We start from the raw sequence: 10,917 nt of genomic DNA, 5'->3' as shown, positions 1-10,917 counted from the left end.
GAAGCCTTGTTCGAACCTGTGCATGAAAGCGTTGGCATACTGGAGTGCAAATTTGGTCCCCATGGCTGTTCCATGTGTCTGGATAAAGAATTGGTTGTTAAAGGTGAAAATGTTGTGGTTGAGAATGAAGCGGATGAGTTGTAGGACAGTGCTCAGAGATTGGCAGTTGTTGGTATTGAGTACTGAGGCTGTTACCAAGATGCCATCATCGTGAGGAATGCTGGTGTAGAATACTGACACGTCCACGGATTCAAATAGTCTGTGGATGCTGAGCTTCTGGAAGGATTGGATCAGAAGTCTTGATGAATGTTGTCAGTTCATGGTTGTATTTTTTGGTCTGATCAGCTGGTAGTTGCCTGTCGTGTTCCTGTTCAGTTGTTTGTATACTTCCTTGCAAAACTGAAAATGTGTTGCTGGAAAAGCGCAGCAGGTCAGGCAGCATCCAAAGAGCAGGAAAATCGACGTTTCTGGCATGAGCCCTTCTTCAGGAATGAGGAAAGCGTGTCCAGAAGGCTAAGATAAAAGGTAGGTAGGAGGGACTTGGGGGAGGGGCCATGGAAATGCGATAGGTGGAAGGAGGTCAAGGTGAGGGTGATAGGCCAGAGAGGGGATGGGGGTGGAGATGTCAGGAAGAAGATTGCAGGTTAGGAAGGCGGTGCTGAGTTCGAGGGATTTGACTGGGACAAGGTGGGGGGAGGGAAAATGAGGAAACTGGAGAAATCTAGGTTCATCCCTTGTGGTTGGAGAGTTCCTAGGAAGAAGATGAGGTGCTCTTCCTCCAGCCGTTGTGTTGCTATGGTCTGGCGATGGAGGAGTCCAAGGACCTGCATGTCCTTGGCGGAGTGGGAGGAGGAGTTGAAGTGTTGAGCCACGGGGGGTTGGGTTGGTTAGTCCGGTGTAGGTTGGTGGGGTGGTAGGTGAGGACCAGTGGGGTTCTGTCCTGGTGGCGATCGGAGGGGCGGGGCTCAAGGGCGGAGGAGTGGGGAGGTGGAGGAGATGGTGTGGAGGGTATCATCAATCACATCTGGGGGGAAATTGCGGTCTTTGAAGAAGGAGGCTATTTGGGTTTTACTGTATTGGAACTGGTCCTCCTGGGAGCAGATGCGGCGGAGACGAAGAAATTGGGAGTATGGGCAGGCATTTTAAAAAGACATGAGGGGCACCTTTTTATTTTAAGACAGAGAATGGTTCTCATGTGGTATCAATGTCCAGAGGAGGTGGTGGATGCAGGTACAGTTACAGTGTTTAAAAGACATTTGGATAAGTACATAGAGTCATAGAGATGTACAGCATGGAAACAGACCCTTCCGTCCAACCCGTCCATGCCGACAAGATATCCCAACCCAATCTAGTCCCACCTGCCAGCACCCGGCCGATATCCCTCCAAACCCTTCCTATTCATATACCCATCCAAATGCCTCTTAAATGTTGCAATTGTAATAGGAAAGGTTCAGAGAGTCTGGGCCAAACACTGGCAGGTGGGACTAGTTTAGTTTCAGAACACAGTCAGCATGGACTAGTTGGACTTAATGTGCTTTATGACTGTAACTATCTGCAGTCCTCACTTTTTACTCGAAGATTTTAACCTACTGCGAATCATCTTGCAAGGATGCCTTCCTTGAAGAAGCTCTCTTCCTCCCTCTACAAGGATTTCAGTGAATCCTTCTCTCACTGCACCCCCCAGGTCATCTCCTCTGCACAGAAACTCTTACCTATCACATCTCCATCGCCCCTCCTCCAAGTCCCTCCTCCCTACCTTTTATCTTAGCCTGCTGGACACACTTTCCTCATTCCTGATGAAGAGCTTTTGCCCGAAACGTTGAATCTCCTGTTCCTTGGGTGCTGCCTGACCTGCTGTGCTTTAACCAGCAACACATTTTCAATACTGGTCTTAAAACCAGTTTCTTACCTTCCCCAATACCCACCCACTTCTTTGTTCTTCAAAGTCAAGTGAACTCAGCGTTGAATACATTCAATGGCCGACCTAACTGCAGGAAGACATCGCCACTTGTGAACTCAACTTCTCTTGCTAATATATCATTGGCCTTGCCGATTGCTTGCTGCTCCTGACTGACAACAGGCAGTGACTGGTGTAGAAGGATGCTGAGGCCCCTTTGTCCATCCACACATCATTCCTGATGAAGGGTTCGTGCCCAAAACATTGACTCTCCTCCTCCTCAGTTGCTGACTGACCTCCTGTGCTTTTCCAGCGCCACACTTTTCAACTCTGATCTCCATCATCTCACTTTCGCCACATCTCAACATGTCACCATTTAAACAATGCGCCTCTTCTCTGCGTTTTTTTAACATCAAAGGCTATAGGTTGTGTCACTTCATTTGCCATGTGTTTGCAAATTGCGACACAGACCTGGATCAACTTTTCCAGAGTCTGTCGCACACACACACCTCGCCCACCTCAATTCACTCTTTCCTTTCAGTTGCTGCGTATTAACAATTGAACCCCAGAATGAAACAAAAAATGGATAACGTGGTGATAAACAGACTGTTGTACTAATAAAAGTTAGACAGAGGAAGGAAGTTACAGTCTGGGGTAAAGTTCACAGAGGAAGGAGCAGCAGCAGCTTCAGAACTCACGGTCCAACCTGCACATTTCGACAATGGGCGGCCCTGATTGGCAGGAGGACCAGTCTCTTTCCGGTCCTCCAAGGTTCTTCATTGGTCCATGGAAAGGAGCTGACGCGCAGTTTCTGCGGGCACCAAGGAAGACGCGCAGTGTTTTGCTGACACCGGCGGTCATGCGCAGTGCTTGCTGACACCGCGGAGCATGCTCAGTATGCAGGAATTTGTTACAGATTTTAAAGTTAAAAATCACAAAACCCCTGGTTATAGTCCAACAGACTGATTTGGAAGCACTAGCTTTCAGAGCGCTGCTCCTTCACCAGGTGATTGTGGAGTGTAAGATCGTAAGACACAGAATTTATGATCTTATACTCCACACCCGCCTGATGAAGGAGCGGCACTCCGAAAGCTAGTGCTTCCAAACAAGCCGATTGGACTGTAACCTGCTGTTGTGTGATTTTTAACTTGGTACACCCCAGTCCATCACGGGCAAGTCCACATCATGACAAATTTTAAGTGTCCAACTGCGAATACGAGAGAAAAATACCAAAGCAATTTTTTGTCGAAATGTTTTTTCCCTGTGCCTTGACATGTTATTCCTTTTGCATTTTGTCTGGCTGCTCAATGTTTCTGTCTTTTCCCCAGGATAGAGGTATTCCAAAACTACAGGGTATAGGTTTAGGGTGAGGGGAAAAGATTTTAAAAGATTTAAAAGACTAGGAATATAACATTCACCCCTTACAGGGCGAAAGTGAGGACGGCAGATGCTGGAGATTAGGGTCGAGGCTGTGTGCTGGAAAAGGAGCAGGAGAATCGATGTTTTCGGCAAAATCCTTCATCAGAAAATAGCCATGGGGAACTGCAGAGCTGCAGCGTAAATGAGTGGGTCTGGGTGGGATGCTGTTGGGAAGGTCGGTGTGAATGGCCTGCAGGGATGATATGCCTTAGCCATGCTTATATTGAGAAATGATTCCCCCAAATCTGCTGTGGGACGAGTGGGTTCCAGTTCGTGGGACACTGACATCTGTCCTGGGGAAGGTGGGATTTGTGCTGTCTCTCGCTTCACATTCTGCCCCTTGTCCATTTTCTCCCCACCCACTGCCCCCCTGCCCTTTCTCCCCTTTTCACACTGCACCCCGATTCTCTCCCCAACCCTCTGAACCCCGGTCATTCTCTACTCCCCAACCTCTGTCCCCTCTCCATTTCTCTCCCTTCTCCACCACCACCAGTGCCCCCGCCCGTCCTTTCTCGTGCCTCAGCCCTCTTTGATCTAGTGGCCGAGCAGAGGCTGATAGCCAAGTTTAGAACACATGAGGATGGCCTCAGCCGAGACCCTGGGTTCATGTCACACTACAGGAGACCCACCTACACAATACACTCTCACACACACAAGCACACTCTCTTACACACTCACACGCTCGTGCAGACCCTCTCTGATAGACATGCTCTCTCTCTCAGACACACAGTAACATAACCCCACACTCAAACCCACGCACACACCATCTCACATGCTTATACTCCATCTCACACACATACACACACTGCACCCAGCATGCACACGCAAACTCAACCACTCTCTCTCATGCATGTACTCACATAGAGAAGTATTTGGGGTGAATCTGCGTTTGCAGGATTATATATTTGGAAATAGAACCAGTCTCACTCAAGATTAGGATACAGAGAGACCGTACCCTCACAGCTTTCATGCATTGTCTGACCTGAGGTGTCACCTCCTTTTATAAACCTTAAGTTACCTGGAGAATGTGACTTTTAAAACGTTCTGGGATTTACAGATTAATGAATCGAAATCTACAACCCGTTTTAAAAGATGAAAGACTCTACAGCAATCTAGATTTCTTCAATATATCATTTATGTTACATGACACTATAATCTTTTATTCTATATTCTGTGTCTTATGATCCTCCTCCACAGAACCACAGGTCCAAGGAGATCTGTCCCAACTTTCCAACCTACCTTCATTGCTGCCACTCCTCAGGCACGGCACCATTCACGTCAACCTGTTCATACCCTGAGACCAACGAGCCACATGCCATGGGCGCAGCCAGCTCCAGAAGCAGCTGAGACTTGCTCAGTATGAAATACATTGTACATTCCTCCCAGAATTTCAAGCAGCAAAGCGTTTCAAGAACATCTGCTTCTCAATCTGTCTCCCTGTTCCCAGAACACTGCTGTTTGTCCCGTCCCCAGGGGCCGGGCTCTCTCCACTAGCGGATAATTGAACCATTTTGTTTCTACTTACAAGCTGTGCTGGTGGAAGGCAGAGCCCATTCGCTCTTCTGCTCTCTCTCACTATCACATGGGGTAGGAGACGAATGCATCAAAGGACAACTTTGAACTTGCTCCAAAGGTCTGTTATGGGAGAAATGGAAAGGTGATGTGCTATCGGGACAGACAGAAATGGACACTGGAGAGTCCTCCCTCAGGTAAATTGATACGAGTGCCTTCTTGTGCAGCCTGTTTGGTGTTCAGAATTTGCCTTGACACAGCAATCCTGCAGAAAGTATTTTGTTACACGGGCGTCTGTTTCTTTACCGCAGGAAATGGACAAAAACAGCAAGTCATGTGTTTCAACTTCACCAGTTCATTACCATCTGAGAGAAGAGGTTTCACACTTGAGGTCAGAACACACCGACAGAAGAGGACAAGACAACTCAGAGCTCCACAAGGGTGCCGGCGCAACTGTGTAAATCTGACCCGAACCACTCTCTGCACAAAAACGTCCGACATAAAGTCATTTTACCTTCCTTTTTCTCGGTTCCACATCACTTCGGTTCACACGTCAACCTGTTCAACACGATCTCCAACCATTTCACTTCCGTGTTTTCTGCCTTGTCCGTACTCCAGACAGCCCAACCTCGTTTCACCAAGGTGCTTTTTGAGAAAATTAATCAGGCAGTTTTGCACAAGTCAAGTTTTAGAAAAACCTCGGGCTCGTCCGCGATTTGAACCCGGGACCTCTCGCACCTCATCACCGTAAGGCACCCTAAGCGAGAATCATACGCCTAGACCAACGAGCCAGCGAGCCGGCGCGCGATAAATGCCCCACACCGCTTGAGTGACCTGAGACGTGCTCACTATGAAATACATTTGAGATTGCTCTAAGAATTGCGAGCGGCAAAGAGTTTCTCGAGCAGCTGCTTCTCATTCAGTCTCCCTGCTGCTGTTTGTCACGTCCCCAGGAACCGGGCTCTCTCCACTGGCAGACAATTCAAACATTTTGTTTTGAAACTCTTCTATGACACCCGAGCGGCCAGTGACAAGCATTACCCTCCTCACCATGGGATACAGAGAACAGGAGAAGACCACGCAGATCTCCACAAGTGTATCAACTCGACTGTGCACATTGGGCCAGTATATCACTGTGAAATATTTATGTCCAAGCTTTTTTTCGGAAGCAGATGAGAAGGCGAGGTGCAGAACAGAGCGCAGTTATAAGGGAAAGCTGCTAAAGACGACATTGAGTGAATAGGAGAGAGTGGGTTATGGTCCCAACACGCACCCGTTGTGCCAGGGGTTACACTTCGGGTCCACTCTTCCTTCACTCGCAACACCCCACACCCACCTCCCATAGTGCCAAGTCGCTTTCGCCTGCAACCGCCGAATGTGTAACACCTGCCCATTTACCTGCCCCCTCCTGAATATCCAAGGGCTCAAACATACCTGCCCAGGTGAAGCAGCACTTTTGCCACAACCTAGTCCACTGCATTCGCTGCTCACAGTGTCGTTTCCCCAATGTAGCATGAAGCATAAACTGGGTGACTGCTTCGCAGAACATCCCGGTTCTGCCCGCAGGAAAAAGGCCCTGACTTGGCGGTTGTCTGCCACTTTAACGCATCACCCTGTTCCCTGGCCAACATCTCTGTCTCAGGCTTGCAGCAGTGTTCTAGCTCCATGCCAAACTTTCCCTTTGATTCTTCTCCTTCGCAGACTTGTGAGGGGTCTTGCGTTCAAATCTCAGATGAGCCACCGTTTCTTATCTCGTCCAAAACTGAATGGTCAATTTTCTCAAAAAGCACCTTGGTCAAACGAGGTTGGGCTGCCTGGAGTGCGAACCGAGCAGAAACCAGGGAAGTGACATCATTGGCGGTCACGTTGAACAGTTTGACGTGAGTGGTACCGTGTTTGAAAAATGTCAGCAATGAAGTTAGATTGGAAATTTGGGACAGCTCTCCTCGGAGAACGAAAGTTTTCCTAGTCATGTAGGATCTAGACTCCGGAAATAATGTTGTGAAAATGCTCCCACGCCTGTGTCAGAGGTCCCGGGTGCCAATCCCAGGCAAACTTTGAGCACAAATGCCCGGACAATTTTCTCAAAAACCCGCTTCGTTAAATAAGATCGGACTGCCTGAATTAGGGATGGGGCAGAGCTCCAATTGCAGTGAATACGCGAAGGGAAACATTTGTTCAAAGTGAACACAAGGATTGCAGATTTTCCGCCTGCGCAATCCGACTCTGAGTGAATCCTGCAGCTGCATTACTGCTTAATTCTGAGGGTGATACTTCAGGAAGCGGGGAAGTGAAGGGATTGGAGACAGCACTGAACAGGTTAAAGTGAACGAGGAATGTCAGCAATGAAGGGAGACTGGAAAGTTGGGGCAGTTCTCCTTGGAGAACAGAAGGCTGAAAGCCGGCCTGATTGAAGTTTCCACGTCATGGAGGGGTCTAGACAGATGAACTAATGTAATGAAAATGCTCCCAGACCTGAAAGGAACGAGAACGATTTGGCAGAGATTTAAAGTCATCAGGAAAATAAGTAAAAGTGACATTAGGACAACCGTTTTCGCACAGGGAGTGGGGTCAGTAAATCCTTGTCTGACAGTGACAAAGAGGCAGATTCAATGGACACAAAAGGGAATTCGGTGGGCATGTTCAATGTAACAATGTGCAGATTTACAGGGAGAAGGTGACGGAATGATACAAATAGGGACACTTATTTATTATGGTGTCGAACCAGAAGATCTAAGGTGGGTTGCATGGCCTCAGTTTGCGCTGTCACACATTTTGTGATTCTGAGTGAAATCGGAGTTGGACCAACAGAACGTGGGAAGTTTGACAACGGGTATATTCTGCCCAACAGGCTACTCCATCACAGCAATGAAGGTGTTTTGACATCATTCTCGAAGGTACATGACACAATGCAGATTCAAAACCGAGTATTCCTTTGAATCACTGAATAATTTGTTTACAGTTATTCAGTTGAGGTGAGTGGAGTTGCGCATTGGGAGCCACTCCCGCTGATAGGTCAAAGCCGTTTTCTCCTGTGTGATAGTCCCACCAGCACTCCAATTTGCTGTGCTTCCAGTCAGTAGATGCAGATTACTGTCCCACACTGATACACGGGCCACGATGACCCAGCTGTGGTGACAGGCTTGTGAAGGTCTGAGTGCTCTTCTCCTGTTCTCTGTCGGACTCCTATGATCCGAATCATCAAACCTCTCTTGTCTGAGATGGGAATAAACTGGTGAAGGTGAAACACATCTGTTGTGGTGTGTTCTATGCGCAGGAGGCCCTGCAGTAATTCCCCACGCTGTTTCACACAGCTTCATCCTCCCGCTCAACTACACTTGGCGAAAAGCTGATTGAACCAAATAGATATCCGCCATTGGGTTTTACTGACATAGTTTATAAACTTCAGGCTGACCGCAAATGTGGAGAGGGGCCGTCAGACTGTGGTTTCCGCTCCTGCTGTTGAATAAAGATCACTTTAACTGTGTCCAGTGAGAGGAAATGATTCGTTGTTGTTGGAAAACATTTCTATCTGAACTCGCTGTCACTCTGCTATAACAGGAGGAGCTGGGATCTCCTGATACATTGAAACATCAAGCTGGGAGTCTCTAGATTATGTTGTAAAGGTATCGGTATAATTTAATTCACACCACGCTGTCACCAACTGAATGAAGGGGCTGCGTGTTTAAATCCCGTGATGAACAGTTTGTGTTTGACTTCTCACACTGGGGGAGCTGAGCATTTAAACAAACACTGGGCACACCACCTCCCTGACACAGTGTTCACAAATAAGCTGACAGCAAAGCTTCACGTGTGATCGAAAGTTTCTGGAAAAAAAGAAATGACTCAACAGATATCCAGAGTGAACGTACTCCTTTTCTGATTTGAAGATGACTTCAGTGAGCCTGACGTGATTTGAACACGCAACCGTCTGCTGTGGAATCAGACGCGCTACCGTTGCGCCACAAGCTCACCGAAAGCGCTTAGCCTCTAGTTCATGATTAAGGGAAATGATCGCACTACAATGATTTTATGTTATGAGTAACAACGGAGATCAACAGTTCATGTCTGTTCTGTTTCTCCCCCATCTCCTCCTGTCTCTCGAAACAATTTCCAACTCTCTTTCAATAAACAGCTGACAAGAAACAGAGCCATCATTAACTTTTGAACTGGAGAAGGTTTCTTGTGAAATTAGCTTGAGGCTTGAGGTATGCAAGGTCAAGAGAACTTAGGTAAAACACGGAAACGCTATCCTCATTAGCAGAAAGCGAAAGGATTACAAGACGCAAATTAAGCATTTTCGACAAGTGATACAGGGGACTGGGAAGATAAGCATTATAAACTGTGAACGACAGTGTTCTGGAGTACAACACAGACATTCAAAGACTGAAAACATTCAGGTCCTGATTAATCAGATTGCATTGTGGTGCTATTCTGCAAAACATCCACTTGCAATGTCCTACAAAAGATTAAACAAAGCCCTTCAACAACCAAAGATAATCACCGTCACTGCTTCCCTTCCACAGTCCCAACTTTGTGAAGCAGTATCTTTCACTGGCAAAGGAAGCATCCTTGTCCTCTGGTGCTTCATTTCGATCACGATTTCATGTCCCTCACTGTTCTCGTCTCATTTGCAGACACTTGGCTCATAGCCTCAAAAGACGCTCTGCGGATATCTGCTTGTTCCACCCGAACAGGCAGTGGGTTGCAGATTCCCACCACTCCCAATGTGAGTGAAATAGTTTTCCCCCTCCACTGATTTGAATCTTAAAGAAGAAGCCGGGGAGCAAGCTCCCTTTCTTTTCGACGACATTTCTCATTTTGTAGTCGGCAGGGGTCACAGCTGCGTGGGGAAAGCGCAATGGATTTCAAGTCCATCGCATTAACCACTCAGCCCACGAATACAGAACCACACTGACAGCTTCACTTCCCAGGTCTGTCTGCCTGCGGAGCTGAGAAAGAGTGAATCATCGCAGAGTTTGTTTGAATCCATTCACTTCGAAAGGGTTAAATATCTGCACACGGCGAGTCTAGGTGTTTCATAGCAAAAGATGAAATGAACTTTCAGTTAAAAACAAATCTAGAAACTTCAGGAGGAACGGAGAAGGTCAGGCAACATCTATGGAAAGAGAATCAGACACAGCATTTCAGAATTCCGTATTCTCCGACAGGTGACGTCAAACCTGCCGAGTTTCACTTTTTGTCTCGGGTCCTCAGGATCCGCAGTCCCTTACGTTAGACAATAATAGAATTCAGAAACCCCATTGTGGAGAAGGTTTCCGCTTGGATAACATTTTCCTGATCCCATTAAAGTGCACACAGTCGCGAAGCCAAGGAAGAGGAAAAAACTAAGCGCCCCTGGGTGGGTTCGAACCACCAATCTTTCGGTTAACAGCCGAACGCGCTGACCAATTGCGCCACAGAGACAGGGTAGGCTGTTAATGAATTCAGAATTCAGCCGGCCCCGCCTAGAGTTACAATTGTCGTCTATCACTTTAACTTTTCCTGAATAATGCCTGGGACATTCATTGTAGAGACCCCGGGACAGTCTGATCCCACCCTCTGCAGACACATCCATGTCACGAGGAACTAGTTTTCTTCCTCTGGGACCGTCGCCCTTCGAGCCTTTCAGTGTTTTGCCTGTTCCCGAGTTCCTTCATTGGCTCGGAGGCGAGAATGGGTTTGAATTCCTGATGTGCACGAACGACAATTCTTTCAATGTCTCAGATCAGTTCATGTCCCGAGAACATCAGAGTCAATCTCCCGGCCTCTTCAACAAGGGGACGGTGTCTGGACTGTCCCTGCTCAGTCGGACGGTTCATCTTTCATTCTCATCTGAATCCGCTTCCCAAAGAGTTTCTAAAGGTTCACAAAGCTGGAGACTGGGATTTCTGTTTTGCTTCATGAACATTTTTCCATTTCCTAACTGACAATATTTTGCCAAAATCTCTTCCCAAGTGTACGCCATGCTTCATTTCCAGAGATGAGGAATTTCCATTGTGGGGAGACATTCCCAAGGTTGGGAATGTTCGCTTTGGAGCAAAGAAGTTTAACTGGAGATTTCCTGGGGCTGTTGGTAATAATGGGAG

The 10,917-nt window shown here is 47.5% G+C and overlaps 1 non-coding gene across 1 annotated transcript; it reads right to left on the bottom strand.

Annotated features, from left to right (window-relative positions):
* Positions 1-10,181: 10,181 nt before the first annotated feature.
* On the bottom strand, positions 10,182-10,255 carry trnan-guu (transfer RNA asparagine (anticodon GUU)). The gene has a single exon. It is a non-coding gene; the product is annotated as a tRNA-Asn (tRNA).
* Between the last annotated feature and the right edge of the window lie 662 nt (positions 10,256-10,917).

The sequence above is a fragment of the Hemiscyllium ocellatum genome (genome assembly GCF_020745735.1).
Source record: "Hemiscyllium ocellatum isolate sHemOce1 chromosome 27 unlocalized genomic scaffold, sHemOce1.pat.X.cur. SUPER_27_unloc_17, whole genome shotgun sequence".
In the NCBI taxonomy this organism is placed as follows: domain Eukaryota; kingdom Metazoa; phylum Chordata; class Chondrichthyes; order Orectolobiformes; family Hemiscylliidae; genus Hemiscyllium; species Hemiscyllium ocellatum.
The sequence above is the reverse complement of the archived record's forward strand: the minus strand, read 5'-3'. Positions and strand labels throughout refer to the sequence as shown.